Source organism: Myotis yumanensis, unplaced genomic scaffold (genome assembly GCF_028538775.1).
Source record: "Myotis yumanensis isolate MYYU_CA2020_CCGP unplaced genomic scaffold, mMyoYum1.0.hap1 SCAF_2, whole genome shotgun sequence".
Taxonomy (NCBI): domain Eukaryota; kingdom Metazoa; phylum Chordata; class Mammalia; order Chiroptera; family Vespertilionidae; genus Myotis; species Myotis yumanensis.
Genome location: NW_027223753.1, coordinates 131,816,347 through 131,835,352, shown reverse-complemented (window position 1 = coordinate 131,835,352; position 19,006 = coordinate 131,816,347). Strand labels below are relative to the sequence as shown.

The 19,006-nt window shown below is 35.8% G+C and overlaps 1 protein-coding gene across 1 annotated transcript in view; it reads right to left on the bottom strand.

The window, feature by feature from the left end:
• The window catches only part of EPHA3 (EPH receptor A3), a 365,189-nt gene that overhangs the window by 140,980 nt on the left and 205,203 nt on the right, over positions 1-19,006 (bottom strand). The window lies entirely within an intron of this gene.

The following is a 19,006-nucleotide window of genomic DNA, read 5'->3' as shown; positions in this document are numbered from 1 at the left end:
AGGAGGCATGTGCCCTGAATGGGAATGAACCCATGACCTCCTGGTTCATAGGTCAAAGCTCAACCACTGAGAACTAAATTCATGGTGAAAATCCCAACAAGAAGTTCTTTGACATTCCTTTGATGAAGGAATTTGGGGTCCAAATGTTTAAAGTTTCCTTCAGAACATCTTTGGACGTCAGTAATTTCTTGAATCTATGAACTCAATTTCAGTGCTACACTGAAATTGTATTACTTAAAGTACTTAGATATAGAATAGTCCTTATAGATTATCTTTATCATTGAATTGAAGAATTATCTCATATAAACTTCATATTGCAAATAACAAGATATTTGCATTTAACTAGTATCTGTGTGGACAAATATTAACTTTTATAATAAATGCATTTTGAAAGGTAACCCATGGTATCCATAATAGTATATCTTCCTCCTAGTAAGGTTCTCGGGAAATACACTGCCAAAACAAACAATTAGAATAACTTAAAATGATAGCAATCATTAATTCAGTCTTGCTGTTTTCCAGATTCTATTAAGAAGGATTGCTCTAGGATGAGGTTACATTAAATTGAACAACTTTAGGGGCCACATTGAGAACCAGTAAAATAAATTTCATTGCCCTAACCAAACATGGGTTGGGATTAAAAAGTTTCGAACATTGTCTGTAGGCATTGGTTAGAAAATTCTACTTATATCTCCTGTTATACTGCCTCACAGAAAATGATACAAAGTATAAACAAACTATGCACTTAACTTCTGGTTTCAATTTACCTCATCATTAAAGTGACTTTAAATTTGCAAGGGGGCATTACTGAGTCTTTCAAGATTAAGTTGCTTTGTTGTTTTGTTTGCTGGTAAGTTTATCTATGTGCTTTTATTTGGGGCTGTTATGGTTTTTACAACATTTAGCATAGAGGTATTCATTAAACAGTCCATCACTTTTTGTTACTATTACAAATGGTATGTGATACTTAAAGAAAAGACAGTCATATAATACTTCTTAGCTACACCACTACAGCCAAGGATTTCTGATAGTAACTTGAATTCTATCAATTAATAACTCATTAATCAAAAAACCAACTTAGAAGTTAAGAATGTTAATTCAAACTAGTAACTAAACTTTACCTAATTATGACTAAATAATTTTAGAGATGACACTAGTACAATATAGGTAGGCACATGCAGTTCAATAAATCATTTCCTCTTTTTCAGGCTTTTGGGTACCCTTAAAGATACAAATTCCCTAATTCTGTCCATACCCAAAGGGCCCCTGAAATCGAAAATGAGCGCCAGACATTTAACACAGGCCACCTGGAGCAAGCACCCCATTCCAATGGAGCTGTTGGAAGAGATTACACAGAGGAATCTCATCTGAGAAAGATCATGAAAAGATGGAAGGAACTGGCCTGTGTGAAGCATAAATAAATACACAAATAGATCGACATGAAAAGACAAACTGTTAAGCAGAGGAATGAGGTGGGTATAGTTGGTTGCATACTCAGTGTCCAAACTCTGCCTTCTGCTTGCTAATAGGATCCTGATTTGTTCAGAATTGCATCCAACCTAGTGCTCCCGAACGCAGATTTCACTGCAGATAGTGATGGATGGCCAATGTATGGCCAAAGAGACACAACAGAAATCGGATGAAGGTGTTTGGGATAGCTATTTCCCCCTTCACAAAGTGGTCCAAAAGCAACTGGAGCCACCTCATCTGCATCATTCCAGAATTGATTATGGACTTAATGGCTTACATGTGACAATAAGTTAAAGGCCAAAAAAAATCACAGGATGTGTACCCTGCACTTGTTGACCCAGCAGGCACCTATCTCAAGATTTATCTTAATGTCAAAAAATAACAGCTTGTTTGCTGAAGTCACTGTGGTCAAGTTTTCTTTTACTCACAGCAGAAAGCATATCTAAATGACATAAAAGACAAAGAGGATTCGGGTGAGATATATGGTTTAAATACAATGAGAGCTTAAAGGAGCTAGAAAGATCCTAAACAGTGGTTCTCAACCTTCTGGCCCTTTAAATACAGTTCCTCATATTGTGACCCAACCATAAAATTATTTTCGTTGCTACTTCATAACTATAATGTTGCTACTGTTATGAATCGTGATGTAAATATCTGATATGCAGGATGGTCTTAGGTGACCCCTGTGAAATGGTCATTCGACCGCTGAAGGGGTCGCGACCCACAGGTTGAGAACCGCTGTCCTAAGACATCACATCAGCCAGTTTGTATGTTCTACATCTTTTGGTGTACTGGGGATCGAGCCCACAACCCAGGCATGTGCCCTTGACCGGAATCGAACCTGGGACCCTTCAGTCCACAGGCCACACTCTACCCACTGAGCCAAACCAGCCAAAACTTAGGGGGTTCATTTTTAAGTGAATGATTAACTTGCAATCAATTGTCCTCTCTAGACTTTAATTTCCTCATTTATTAAATGGCAGATATTGACTAAGTTGTTTCTAAAATTCTTCAGGCTAGACACTTAAAAAAGTTAATACTTGTGTACAAAAATTTATAAGATTCCTAGAACTTTCTAAATAGAAAAAAATATAACAAATTATCTTCACTTCATCACTGCCTTTAGGGTTATAATTAGCCATTGAAATGATAGAATTATGTAGAAAGAATGAGACAAAGAAATGAGTTTCTCTTCTGACCTAAAAGAAATATACTTCCACAAAAACTGATAAATTTTGACCTTTCAATATTTTCCAGTATCAGAGAAGTATGTATTCAAAGGGCATGTTTAGTTCATAATTGAATGAATTAAAAGGTAAATCAAAAGCCAAACAACTAATTCCCTATCATTCATCTTAATTAATAGCATAATAAAATTATATTTACTTATACTATTCCTTTAATGTACATTGTATATTAGAATGTTAGAAGTTTGGGAATCTGTGGGAGTGAATAAAATTGATATTAATAAAAATGTAAGATGATGTCATTTTTTTCTTTTTTGCAAGGAAAAGAAGCACAGTATTGAAAATACAATTTAAAACAATATACATGCCCCATTTGTTGGTCTGCAGTAAGGTTTTATGTGCCTTATCCTTGCTAACCTAGCTTTTAGTTCCTGTATTTTAACTGCTGAGTTAGTTGAGGTATGCATGCTCATTTATTGAGCAAACCCCAAACCTATTGAAAAAACCCAGGATGGGCCACAGTGGAACAAAACTATGACACCCTTGCCAAATGTTAACCTTCTATTGAGAAACACTAAAAATATGAATAATAGGAGGAAGCAAAAATAATACCAATTGGTAGCACATGAATTAAAAATATTCTGGGAATCTGCTGATTCTGTATTTATGAAGTGGTAACAATAAAACAGGAACTAAATACTATGGGTCAGAAGTGGGGTAAAATAACAAACGGCCAGCTTTGGAAAATAAAGAAGAAAAAAGAATGAAATAGGGAGTATTCTGAGCACTACCTATACAATGAATAATAATTATAGAAAAGCTTCAGGATAGAATCTTGGCTTCAGTCCCACAGCACATAGCACACTTTTCCTCGAAGCTGTAATTGATGGGTTTGAGCTCTGCTGATACAGAGAATGGGTAAAGTTACCATAGTGAAAGGAAAACAAATGCACTCAGTAAACCATGGTGGCTACTGTTGAAAGAAAGTAGACAGCCTTTCAATTGCAAAGTGAATTTTGTCTCCAGTTGACTAATGTGGTTGACTTTTAAGAGAAAACATGCTCCTAATTAAGGGTTAAAAGGCTGATTTCAGTTTGAACTAACTTTAAAATAAATAATGAAACTGTTGGTAAATAGGACCCTTTTAGTATTCAGACCTTAGCTTCATATACACAGGGCTATATTATCAATTCCCAGCCATAAACACAAACTAATCACCAGAACCAGCACTGACTAAACAGATGATTTCCTGGCCTTGCAATTCCAGGCCTGACGGGGTCTATTTGCCGGTACAAGGTCAAAGCAACTGTTTATTCCCCAAATGAGCTGCACTCCACAATCTTACAGGAACTCTATTCTTTGCCATTTGAATAGAGGTACAATGCTTTGAGGCAAGGCAGAGGCATTTCAATGCACTGGAAGTGGCTACATTCAGTAATTAAACCCTGCCTGCAATGTGCAGCATTTTTACAAAGTGATCAAATGTTTCCTTCTTCTGTTCTGTCCACTGCTCAATGAAAAAAGCCTAAGGAAAATGCCAGCGCACCCTTACACACAAGAGAATCAATCACAATCTAGTATGGCTCAGAGATAGCTTAGTAACAAGACTTTATTGTGTTTGTTGTTGCTCCCTCAGAGTCAGCAAGACAGGTGCCAGTAACAGTGAAATATGCCCGAAGTCAGTGTGCCACAGAGAGAATGCTAAAGCAGCCCCTGGTCCTAAGGATGCTGTGTTTTGCCAGCTTTTAAGTTGTCTTCCACATTTAAGGAAGAACTGTGTGTCCTGACCTTATCTAAAGTTTTTAGATACATTTATTTTAAAATAAGGTCAGTTATTTTCCTGGGGCAATACCTTTGCAACTTTTGCATGTACACCCTATACTTCATATAATTCTATCAGCTTTCTATTCTATTTTTAGTGTTGAAATTTATTAAACTGAAACATTTGATAATATTATCTTTGTAAAGAGAATGAATTTAAAATAAAACTAATGTCATACATACATTAATCACAAAATATTACAAACTAGGAGATGTCTTCAATTTAAAATTGGCTTTGAGTAACTTCATGGCTAAGAGCCATTTATAAGGTAACAAAAAAATTAGTTAATGTAATTCTAGGGTGTCTTTCTTGTTGCTTATTTTTATGTTTATATTTTTATGGAAATTTAGGGGTTTAGGTATTGTATGTAAGGCTGGAGAGGTAAATATTTACTCTGAGATAGGAAGGGATTTCTACTCAAAAAAATTTGAAATTCACTTCTTTAACGGATAAGAATGGATTTCACAACAAAAACATGAAAATTATGCCTACTTAATCATCAAAACCTATAGCCAAATGAGTGTCTCACAAAAATTAAACCCATCATCTATTTTGAAACTGCTTAGAAAGACATAAATGTTCATAATTGTGTAGAATAGCATGCTTATATATTTGAATTTCACATAAAATTAATTTTCTTATTAAAGGAAAATGTTCCATTTGCATAAGAATACAATGTTTAAAAAATTGCCAGCATGAGGTTTCAAATGTATATGTATATTCTAATGTATATTTCAAAAATATCTTTCCCACATTACTCTCAACACCCAATCCCCACAATTAAGGTATAATGAAACTTCTTAAAATATATAGAACAATTTCATAGGTAGGTGCCACAGCAATAGATAGTAATATTTATGGTGTTGTGAAAATAAAGTGCAACAAGCTTGATTCATTTATGTGGTTAATTTCTAAATTTGAAGATGAACATTTTTTTTTCAGTTATGACTCTATTATCCTAGAACTTTACATTAATCTTGCAAGATATATATATATTAGAGGCCTGTTGCATGAAAAGATTTGTGCAATAGGCTTTCCCTTCCACTGGCTGCCGGCACTGGTTTTCCTCAGGCACCCTGGAACCAGGCCTTCGCTCTGGCTGGAGCTGCCTTCAAGCCTTCGCTGCCCCGCCCGGCAGCCCTGGGTCAGGTCACACACGGGGCCTCTGGGCAGGCCAGCCGATTGCTCCTGCCCTGCCCGGCCGCCCTGGGCCGGGTTGCACATGGGGCGCCCACGACCCCGGGTCACAGATAGCAGGTCCGGATGACGGCAGGGCAGGCGGGATGGCGCTGTCCTGCCCCACCGTCCCGGGTTGCAGATAGCAGGCCCAGATGTTGGCGGGGCAGGCGGGATGGCATGTTCCACCCTGCCTGCAGTATGCAAATTAGCCGCCATCTTTGTTGGCGGTTAATTTGCATATCATGCTGATTAGCCATTAGGAGGCATAAGGAAGGTACGGTCAATTATCATGTTTGTCTATTATTAGCTCATATATATGTGTATATATATATATATATATATATATATATATATATAGATAGATGTGATTAATCTATCTACTAGGAAAAGATAATTAAAGAATAGAAAGAATAGAAGAAAGATGAGAAGATATTAGGAAATATTAAGATAAATTTATTATACTTAGAAAATACTATTGCTCTTATAGTACAAATAACTGGGGCACATTAGGATTTTGGAACATAGGAAAAAGGACAAGAGCAGGAGTCTGTCTCCCATTTTCATTTATTTTATGTGGTCATTTCACATATCCAGATTTGTTAAGCGATGCTACTTCCCATTGAAAGGAGGATGTGGGTTGGGTGAGAGAGAGAGGAGAGAGAGAGAGAAGAGAGAGAGAAAGCGAGAGAGAGAGAGAGAGAGAGAGAGGAGAGAGAGAGAGAAGAGAGAGAGAGAGAGAGAGAGAGAGAGAAGAGAGAGAGAGAGAGAGAGAAAGAGAGAGAGAGAGGAAAGGGAGATGGGAAAGGGAGGGAAGGAGAGAAGGAAGAGAGAGAGTGGGTGTATCTTTGTATGTTCTAAAATAGCCACACTGTGTGCGTGTCTGTGTGTATGTGTGGGTGCATGTTTCTCTAATTTAGACCACTGGGTACATTTTAAAAATATTTCTTCAGGGAAGAGATTATTATATATTCCATCCATCCATCCTTTCAAGTTATGTTTATAATTTTTTGATTGACTTGAGAAATTTATTCAGGATATTTGTTTCTTTTCTTTTTACAACCTGCAAATTTAGGGGTTTAGGTGTTGTATGTAAGGCTGGAGAGGTGAATGATAAGAATGGAATGGGAAATTGAGTCACATTTTATCCCAATAGCCTTTGAAATCCCAGGCAGATTACATGACCTGTTTGCATCACCTTCCTCAGATCTATCTGCCTGAAGAGAATAGTTCTCACTTCCATGAAATATAATAAACACCATTTAAAGCAAATGTCCTCCAGGTCTAGCACTGCACTTATGTTTCACTTGTACTTAAAACAATCCTGTCAGACAGGTCTTATCCATTCTTCCTGAGGAGATGATTGAGGCTTAATGAGGTTAAGTGCTTTGGCTGCTTATCCCACTATGGAGTGTTATAGCCAGAAATGAAACCTAAGCCTAAGGGCCTTCTCATCCTACCAAATTTAAAAGTGATGACCAATGTAGGATTGACAATGGATCCAGCACCATAAAATTAATGTAACAAATATATGTGGTATTACTCTAAAAATATTAGGACATCACAGGGCACACAGGAAAATTCATTACATCATTTTGTCACAGTAGCTGACTGTGGATAGTAGTGTCCTTCAACATTTCGTCAAGCCTGTGTCTAGCCCGGTGAATGGCTCTGATGGAAGGGGAGTCTAGCATTGGAAACAGAGAGTGCTAACTGTTGTAGTCTGCTGAAGGGGTGTTTGTGAAAGTTTTTTTTTTTTTTCAGGGAATCTGCCTGCTTACCATAGAATGAATTTTCTACTTTTCTCTGTTGTCAGCTGAAACAGGAACTGTAGTGTGTGTGTGTGTGTGTGTGTGTTTGGGGGGGTGAGGTGGGAAGAGGGGGATCATACCATAAATAGTTTCCAATAAAAAACTATAAAGACTAATGCAATTCCACTTTATTGCTTCAGTTGGACATTGATAACTCTCAAGGAGCTTAGGAATATGAAATACTCCACTCTATTATATTATTGATAGGTGACTTTTCACTAAAGCATAACATAGTATTTGGAGTTCTCCTAAGTGTCTACTAAAGAGTAAATATTCAAAATACCAACAAGAGTGAAAAATATTAGCTCCTTTTCCAAGAAGTGGGGTGGATTTGATGTACTTCAGGAAAGATACCTAGAAAAACCTTCAGCATTGCCCCCAACCAGTACTGTCACTCTGACTATAAATTTGACACAACTAAGTAACAACAATTTTAAAACCAATAAACTATTCATTAGGACTGGAAAATAGTACTTCTAAAATGTCTTTGACATAAGTTATAACAGCTAGATATGGACTTTTTTACTTCTGAGCAAATCTTGGTTTCATAGTACTGCGCATTTGTTTGATGATATATAGAAGGACTCTATATCAGAAGAGAAGATTGCTGCAACTAGCTAAATGTTCAAGAATAGCAGAAATCATTCAAACTCATAGTCAAGCATCCACTTCTCATTGCCTTCATGTTTTATCATCTGTAGGCTTACAAGCCGGAGAAAATTTTAAGTACCGAAAATCTTCTTTCCAAACGGTGTGCTTTACTCAGTTGATCCTTTTATATCTTGCAAGGCAATCTAGTTACTGGATCCACATGTAAAATAAACACTGAAGGTATAATCATCCTATAAAATAAAGAGCTAATATTGCTAATTAGATCAGAAGGTGTAATGACCTTCTGGAATGACCTTCCAGAACGACCTTCTAGAACGACCAGTGGGAGGGTTGTGGGGCCACAGGGCCATAAGGCAGCCAGAACTGCAAGGGCCTATGCTTGCACAAATTTCATACCTCGGACCTCTAGTTCTATATAATAAAAGCCTAATATGCTGAGTGTCCAGTTGTCCAGTTGTTTGTTCAACCAAAGTGTAATATGCTAATCATATGCTAAGCCACTCAACTACTCACTATGACATGCACTGACCACTAGAGGGTAGATAGTAGATGGGTCAACCAACTGGTAGCTATGACATGCACTGACCACCAGGGGGTAGATGCTCTGACTGGTAGGTTAGCTTGCTGCTGGGGTCTGGCCGACTAGGACTGAGATGGGCCAGACATGCTCTGGAGACCTCCCATGGTCCCTTTCTGGCTGGTGAACCACCCATATCCTTCCCCAGCCCCAACTGTGCACCAGTGGGGTCCGTTGGCCTGGCCTTCACCCTCTAGCAATCCAGGACCCCTCGGGGGATGTCAGAGAATGGGTTTTGGCCTGATCCCGCAGGGACCCCATTGTTGCATGAATTAGTGCACCGGGCCTCTAGTGTTTTCATAAAACACATGTATCAAAAATTATAGCTTTAAAACTCAACTCATATTATTATAGTAATATTGATAAGATAATGAGTACCTCATAGACTCCTCCCCCCCTCCTTTTTTGGGGGGGCTTTCTTTTCAAGGCACCTACTAGAATGCTTGGTTCATAAAAAGCAGACAACAGATTTTGAGAGAAGAATGGGAACCAACTCTGTAGCAATGTCCCATTATATTTGTTATGCCTATTTAGTAGGTGAACCAATCATAGATATCTTAGTAGACCAAATTTTCCTGGAAATAATCAATCTCAAGTTATGAATCAATTATTAAATTTCAAAAGAAGATGGGGACATTTTAAAAAATTATGTGCTCCATTAGTTATTAAATGAAGAAATACATATCTAATATATACATAATATTTAATCACACATGTGATTTACAGTAATTATAAATAATATATAGAAATGAAGGAGACTTCCTAGTTTATTCTAAACATTCCTTTTTAAAAACACCTTTAATTATGTTTAAGCAAATATCCCTACATTAAAAACACATGTATAAAACACATGTATAAAACACATGGCCTGCGGGATCAGGCCAAAACCCATACTTCTCAAAAGCCTGAAGTATATACTGTATACTGAAAAAACATATTATGTTAGTTTAGAATGTAAAAAGAGTTAGAAAATTTCCAATTGAATAATAATAATAATGGTATGTATACCAACTAGCCTTAAAAATTAGGTCTATTCTTTCCTATGGTATGTGCAAAACACTAAGATATTTATGTGATATGTAAAAGACAGAAGCCAAAACTGGAAGGCAGAGTATTCTGGGTGGAAATCTTGAGTCAGAAAGAGTTCTGAGTGTTTCTGAAAATGAAAGAAAACAGGTTATAGCTGAAACAGAGAGGATACGTGGACTTCAGGTCAGTCTGGAGAGGCATGCAGACCGATCATGCCATGGAGTGCCTTGCAGGTTACAATAAGGGCTTGTTTTTACATAGGTATTGAGGACGGTCACAGAAAGGGTTCATGTATGGGTACAACAGCATAATATGATTTACATTTCAAAGAGATTATTCTTATTCCAATGAGGAAAATGCATTGAACTGAGTCAAGAATGGGACAGGAAACTGTGGAAATATTTCAAATTAGAGATGATATGACATAGATGGGGAAATAGTTATGGGTATAGAAAGATGTGCATTCATTTGAGATATATTATGTAGATCATATTGATGTTTCTTGCAGATAGTGTGGATGCAGAGTATAAGGTGGAAGAGAGCCTAAGACAGTGGTTCTCAACATTCTGGCCCTTTAAATACAGTTCCTCATGTTGTGACCCAACCATAAAATTATTTTCGTTGCTATTTCATAACTGTAATGTTTCTGTTATGAATCGTAATGTAAGTATCTGATATGCAGGATGGTCTTCGGTGACCCCTGTGAAAGGGTCATTCGACGGCCAAAGGGGTCCCGACCCACAGGTTGAGAACCGCTGGCTAAGGACTGACCCCTAAGCTTCTTGTTGAAGTTGTTGAGTGCTCTGCCCATTTCCTGAGTTAGGAAATGAATGGACAGATATAGCTAAAGACACAGAGTTTAATATTTATGTCACATCGAGTTAGCCAAATAAGCACTTGCTATACTAAATTGTGAGGTATTTATAGTCTTTGTACTGAAAAAAAAAAAATGATTCCAATATTTTCGTGTTAAGAAAATGCCGCATTTAATTTTCCTTGTTATAAAGGCTTTTGTATATTGACACCTAATGAAGTTGGTTATCAAAAATATGGTTTTCCAGAGAAGCAAACTTAATCAAACTACATAGAGCTTTTTTTCTGTAAAATGAATACAAGAATGGATTACTGGGGAAGTGTTCCCTAATACTAATATGTTAGAAAAACAAGGTGTCTTTACTGAGTTGGGGGAATCTTCTCAGAACATAATTGATTTTGATCTCCTCATGACCCAGATACTAGATTTCAAAACCTAAAAACTGTGCTCTACAGACTATAATTTTTCCCTGATTTTGCTAATATACACTATTTATCAAATTAAAAAAAAGAAAAATTACAAGTAAGTCAACACAAATATCTCATGTCTACTGGACCAACAATTTAAAATGTAGCATCAGTGATGGTTAAATCAGTTGGAGATATTACTTTGTTGAGGATATTGCAATTGTTCAGAACACAGGTCCAAATCTTGATTCTACCACTTACTACCTATGTAACTGAACAAGTTATAAAGCCTCTTTATGTCTCAGTTTCTGCATCCATAAAGTGAGGATAGTTAAAAATACCTGCTAGGATTTTGTAAGAATCAAATTGAGAGAATAATAAGTTTCAAAAACATATTAGAATTGGTATTAATATGTAAGTAATTAAGCATTTACATAATGTATGCCAACATTTCTAAAATCTATTACATAATGCATCGATTTGTTAAAGTACTTGAACCATATTTGCCTTAGTTTTCTAATTTTTTCAGATTTAAGAGGCATTAACTTCTCCTTGGAATAATATTGCAATACCCTTCTCTGTTAGAATTATATTTTTTCCAGAGCATTCACTAAATATATCACAAAACAGAACCTCTTGTTCAAGTAAGTTATTAATACAAGTTTAACCCTTCTTTGCTATACCCAGTACTTTCAATTATACCTTTGTGGCCCTGGAGATTTCCATAGATATACTATGTCTGCAAAATTTTTTCTTTAACATAGAAAAATCAGAGCAATGTGTTGCCCTTGGTGGCCGGTTGATACTCCACATCATCTTGTCACACATAACTAATGCTTTTACTCTTCTCTGTAATTCTTGCATTTACTGGTGGAAGGACCAAAGTTAAATGGGTTCCCCTTAGGGGTAATTGAAATAATTACCTCCACTTTGTAGTTCAAAACCTTTCTGCTTCTTTATATAGATTCACTCTTCCCACCCCCAATACTGACACTTTTTATTTTATTTTTTTGGCTGCCATAGGCACTAGCAAACACTTACAAACTTGGCTGACTTCCCTCCACAGCCTGTCCTCACTTCTTGAAGGAGCTTTCTTTTATTGAGCATCAAAACATATCTGACTTTAAAATTCTTTAGTTTTCCTGAGTCTCACTTCTCCATAAGTACAGACTGTTGTTAAGGTGATACTGATCCTTTCAACTTTCAGCCACTTGTCCAAATTTGTGTTATGTTAGCACTGACCAACGTCTTCTCTATCTGATAGCTTTTCTGACAGTTAATGAGAAGTAAAAGGCTACAGCTATTAGTCCAAATCCTAGGGGATAAGTGTCCAGATTACAAAAACCACATTCACATATGGCAATAATTGGCAGGCTCTTTTAGGTGATCACAGCATTATTTCTAAAGTCCCAGTGGATACTTGAATAATTCCTTGGTGCCAAATAGGAAATTCTCCTGAATAAGATAAGTATATATTGTTTTTTTGTAAAGTTACTGCTTTTGAAAAAAAAAAAGGACTTTTCTAGTGAAACCCATTCATTTGAATAGTTTATGCCAGAATTTATATAATTCGACAAAAATTCTAAACCTAACTCTATAGCAATTGAAACCTCAGGAATAAGATGCTTCAGTCCCACACTGCCTAAGGCATTATAGATTTGAATTAGCAGAAGCCAAAATACATTTATACAGTAAATACCATGGTACTAGGAGCAGCAGCTCAAATGTGTAAAGAATATTATTTCAAGGAAGTTCATGGCAGTTATAGATTGCTATTCTAACTAATCTTTTTCATTCTTTTGATTTTTCGAAAGTAGGACAACATGAGTCTATTTCTGTTGAGGCATTTATTAATTCAACATTTAGAGATTGAATTTTGTATATAGTAATTTATTTATATTTCTAAACCTGCTTCTTTGTCCACCTGGCTTATAAGATTCTATTGTATTCCTTTCTGTTTCTCTCTAACCTTTCTCTGTTTATTCATACTTGATAGTAAATTAAACATTCTTCAGACTTACAAGCAGTCAACAAATGTGGAGACTATTGTAGAGCTTCTAAAGAAATAATAGACACTTAAAGAGAATGCTGACTTAATAAAGTGGTCTCAGAATATTTTTAGTTAAAAATATTTTTATTTATTTTATTTTAATGTTTAAATATTTTAAATTATTATTTTAGTTTTGAACTATAAGCACAGCTTCCTTATTCAGCTCTATATTTTAATGTAGGAGGCACAGCAGCCCCACATGGGAAAGCAATAGACCTATGTTCCAGTTTTCCTGGCTCTACAGCCTGGGTACTGTCTTACATTGAGGGAGCTTGTCCCAGATCCCAGAGCCAGTGATGGTGGAGATGGACTTGACACCAGGTCTTCTTCCTTCAGTTCACATGCTGCTTTTATTATGTTCACAGCATAGAGCTTTAAGTTCAGTTAACACATTTTTGTGGGTCAATTTACCTGGGATTAATGTACTTTTGAAAATATTTTATTCTACATACATGTTGCCATACTGAATCTGGGTAAAGTTTAATATGACAAGCCAGTGTTGTGAACTTCTTTGTAAAGAGATAGAAACAAAACAAATAATTCTCCTCGAATTTATGTTATTCATCATTCCTTCCTCCATTGATTACTCTAGGTACAGGATTGGATTTTCAGTAGCTAGGATGATATTGATTGTGTTTAAGGAATCTCTTTTCAATTTTCCTTTATAGAAAAATTTATAGCAAATATTTATAGATATAGTCTGTTACTTATCACATGAATAAAGTAATTTTAGTCAATAGTACCATGTTTGATTATTAATGATTTTTTTCAGGGCTTTAGAATACTTCCAAATACCACAATATTACATACCTATATTAATTGCTGGTAACCTGATAACTATTTATTGTTAATCAAGATCCTAAATAAGCATATAATTGTGTTTAAACAAGGATCAAAAACTTTTGCCACATAGCTCCTTAGCTTACAAAAAAAAAAGTTCACAGGATTACTCTATTTAAAATCCCATATTCTAGAATAACTATATCTCCTCATCTATTTAGCATTGGCCTCCCATGATTAGAAGATAACACAGGATGGTTCAGTGATTACATTGGAGAGTATGTTTCCCCTAAAGCAAAGATAATATCCCTGTAGTCACCTTTAGTTTCTTATTTCAAGTTACTCTTTCATTTGCTGAATTTCTCATCCCCTTTGTCAACCATAACTTGAAAATTAAACACCTTTGGGACACTAGGGAGTCGCAGGAGATGAACACTATTCTGACCACAGCTGGAGGCCGCTGAAATGCTGCTGCACCAGCTGAGGTGAAAGGCTTGGGCTACGTGGGGGGACAACAGCAGGGTGTTGGCACTTACAACTGGTCTTTCCATTATTTTTATTTGAATTATTTGCACTTACATGTATGCCTATGATGCTTCTAAATACTAATAATAAAAGAAGTAGTATAATAATATGAATAAAATAACATGCCTCTCTTCTTAAAATTATGCTTTTTAAATATAAAATAGTATCCAGTGCTCAGAAGTCTGAACATTTTTCACACAGCCATTATTTAAATACATACTTTTTTTACAATAACAGAACAGACCAGCATTTATAAATGTTTTATATGCATGTATATGTCTACCATTACTTGTTGAGACAAACGTAAGAGTATTTTCAGCTCAGTTTTACAGATATTTTCAGAAAGCATATTCAAAGCAAGACGTTACACTATATGACCCTCCACTGAAAAGCTCCTAATCTGTATTAGTCCTGTATTCACATGGTAGTTTAGCATTAAAAGAGAGAGAAGCTATTTCAACATTTATGGCATTGGCTTACACAGACCAGTCCCCTGTTTTCACACAAAGGGCAAGCCTGTCTCTAGAAAGGACAGGTTTGGGGCAAGCTGCTCCTCTGGATAGGGTTTTCATGGGTAGCATCACTGTCCTAGTTTCTGCTAGTTTCACTTCTCTCATCATCTTGACTAGTATACTAATAACTGTAAGATTCTTCTGTTTGCAATTTTAATTGTTGAATGTTCTTCAATCTTAGTATGTTATATTCTCATTCTTTCTCAGCCCTGTTACAGTGAAAATTAATTGAAAAGAGGATTTAGCTTCTATATATCTTTGCATATTAGATGTCTTAACACTGCCTGATATAAAATTCGTAGTTACTATTTACTATTTACTGAAACCAATTAGCTCTGATACACACATATAACACACACACATATACACAAACATACATACAGACATAAAGATGTGTATATGGTTGTACATTTACAGCAGCTAGAGTGCACATGTTAGGCCACAATATTAGCTCTCCTCCAAACCTTTCTCCCAATGCCCTAATCTCAATTTCTCACCTCAAATGTTCTTAGATGCTATAGAAAAAATAGAGAAAAATAAGACATGACATTTATGAAGAGAACTTTTTTTTAATTGCCTACATTTTGGAATCTGGAAAAAGAGTAAATGGTACTGGGAAGGAGATATTAGGAGCGATAAATGGGTTATATGAATACTATGAGTCAATAATTTCAACATGAATATGAGCAACAATAAAATATTATAAATAAAATATGAAAAATATAAATACCAAGTGAGTTTGTATAGGCAATTTGTAATTTGGCTTTTAGACTAAGAAACATTAATATTTTCTATTCCTTTGGGAAGGGGTGTATGTGTGTGTGTGTGTGTGTGTGTGTGTGTGTGTAATTCTGATTTCACAAATCCACTTAAATATAATTAACACAGTATAACCATCTGTGTAAGGTGTTAGACCTTTGCAAAATATATATAGCATTACTGATAGCAATTATTGTGATTTATAGACCTATATCATTCTTTAAAGGTGTCATTTTTGCATCTTTCCATATTATGACTAGATTCAGTTTTGTATCTCTACAAGTAAAAAATTATACAATTAGCTTTATGATGAATGTAAACTCTTGTTTAAAAATGCATGCATTTAACCATAGGTACCATGAACATAACCTTTCTGTATCAAGCTGGCTTGCCATCTGATCATTTATGTGCAAAACTGGATACTTTATCTAATCATTATGTGCAAATGAAATGGGAGTTTGGATACATGGAGGGAAATTATTCAACTGAAAATGGTCTGGAACAGAAAGGGTTTGAAAAGAGTTCTATAAATGGTCATCATACTCTCCCTGACACTCCAAGTGAAAATATCCAATCAAAGCTTTTGGAGATTGCTTCGAAAAGAACTTCCTTAATAACTGTTAATAATGTGCCAAATTATACCTTAACATCTCATTTCAGGAAGAAGACAGCAGGTTTTTATTTCGCTACAGAAGCATGATTCTCATTCATCAACAATATGACTTTCTAAAATATCTCCTCAAGTTATTATGGTGTTTTATAACTAGACATGATTGTAAAATATGATGTTACAAAAAATCAATAATAACATATTCATATGATCCAAGATTTTCCCAAATTGAATCTGACTGGGTCATGGCAGTATGCTGATGTCTGGAATGCAAGTAATATACTGCATTATTGATGCCTGTCAAATAACGGAAATTGTTACAAATTAATTCATCCCTAACCTAATTAACCCCGCATGCAATATTATACGTATTCCAGACGAATACTGTTTTGCTCTGGCTATAAAACTAGAAAGGACAATATTTCAACCTATAAAATCGCCTTTTAAGCCACTTAGAAACCTCAAAGAATATTGCTTATGTAGAAGTGATGGAAAAGAATGCACCTCATCTGTTTGAATTATTTTTGCTCTGATACAAAATGTTCTCCCAACTTTTTTATTGTGAAAATAATCCTAGGAAAATGTCATCTGTCTGTTACATGAGTAAACAGCATACATTCATATTAATAGCTTGCATTATTAAAAATAAAAACTGTACATTTTGGAGGAAAAATGGGGACATCTTACTATTTTTGAAGTTATAATGCGAAAAATATTGTTTTCTATGCAGGATATCTCATAGCTCTGACTTTACAGGTAATTGTATATTGAGATGAATTTGCTCACTGTATAAAATGCACTGATTTGGGAATCAGTGGGTAGGCGGTTAATTTTTTATGGTGCTTTGCTACTTCTATTCAACTCTCTCTTTACACATGTCCCTCCTTACCCCCATTTCACAGTAGTACCCTGCTCTTCCCTTTTGCAATGCAGGGCCAGATTTGAACAGACCCAAATTTGAAATTTTCCTACACTCTAAATCTATCTTGGATCAACACATTAATATTTATCAGTTCTTTTTTTTTTTCTACTACCTGAAAACACCAATGATGTTATACCTCCTAACTTTCTTAACTGATTATTAAACAATTTTAAAAAGGTTAGTTCCAAAGAGAAAATATAATATGGAGATATTAATATAACTTTCTTTGATTGTCATTTCATATTATACTGCAACACTTTTTTTTTTTTCAATTATGGCCCACAAATTGCATTTTACCTAATATTAGAATAATTTGATGTTTGGATAAGAAGATTTAAAAAGGGAGGGAGACCTTCAGTGACAGTGGAGTGCATGAGTATGGTGAAGTTGGATCTCAGGGAAAATCAGGGCTTTGACACTTTCTAAGTGACCTTGGAAAGTTACTCAGCCACTCTGATCTTAAAGTCCACATGTGCATGCTGAGTACAAAAATGTCTCCCTCACAGAGTGGTTGTAGCACGGAAATGACCATTAATGAGTGTCTAACATGCAACAGGCGCCTCTATTTTTTTTTAAGCTTTGACTAGTATTTAACAGGTATAGTTTACAACCAGTACTTGTGTGAAATATTAGGATTTTTCAATTCTTAGCATTTCAACCTTGGTGTTGTTTTAACTTGAAGCAACTATCAAGTATCTCCAAAATCTACGGATTTCATTTTGCATAAAAAAAGCATGGAGCATTCTCAAGGAGAAAGCTGTCGTACATTGTATAAGAGAATATTTTCTTCTTTCAAAATCTAAAACAGTGAAAGAAAAAGTGCTCCATTGTAAGAAATATATTTTTTCTAAAGGATTTTTTATGCATATTGAGAGTGGAGAGAGAGAGAGGGGGGGGGGAGAGAGAGAGAGAGAGAGAGAGAGAGAGAGAGAGAGAACCTTGCATTGTGGTGCCAGGTGTTGTCAAAATGCATTAGTGAAATATCATATCTGATAACAACTAATGTGAAATGATACCCCACTGATTGGAATGTCATTGATGCCGTGTCCTGGTCTTGACACCACCGGAGAGGATCAAAGAATCTTTCATGGTAATGAAGCCGGCAAATGGACAGGACATAATGCCAGAGAGACTGGTTAAGTGTTAATATTCCCACCTGGTGCCATGAAAATAGAAAAAAAACCATTCATAATTCAGAACGATTTTTCCTGTGTTTACTTTTGTGCCAGCTGCAGCATTTGAAAGAGTTAATGCTGAGCACTTTCTTCCTCGTCATATCTCCCCAGGCGGGGAGGAGGTTATGAGAGGACATATCTTCCATTATGATTCCTTTCAGGGAATACCTCTTACATTTATAGTAAGTAGCAGAATGGCATTTCAAGTGGGCACAAAAACACAACTCCCTCATTCTCCTGGCCTCTGTATCTGGTTGACAGGTACTCCACGTAAGCTGTCCCTTGACTGACAAACACCTCAGTGGGCACGTTTTCCTTATGAAAGTGCTTTAGAGATAATTCAGAGGACCTGCATCTCAGATTTGTATCCTCAAGGAATAATGTCAACTGGAATATGAAGTTCTCAAATGAGATTGATTTTTATCTGGACTCATGCTTCTTCTATCACAGTTAGACCTGCTGGCACCTACCATCTGAGCATCATTGGTTTTTCCCGTGAAACTGTCTGGGAGGCGAGTCCAGTAGAAAGCACTACAAAAGAAACTGCCTGAACTGCTAACGCCTGGAGTGTTAAAAATATAACACTGCATTTTTTTTGGTCTTCACAGGTTTCAAGCATCCAAAATCAGAAGATGCAGGTATATTCATTCAACCTTAGGGAAACCTCTCCTAAAATAAAATTAAATGTCAATGCTGAAACAGATCAATGGTAACACATTTGTGTGAGTCACTATCTTCTATACGATAAAACACGTGTTTTTTTTTAAT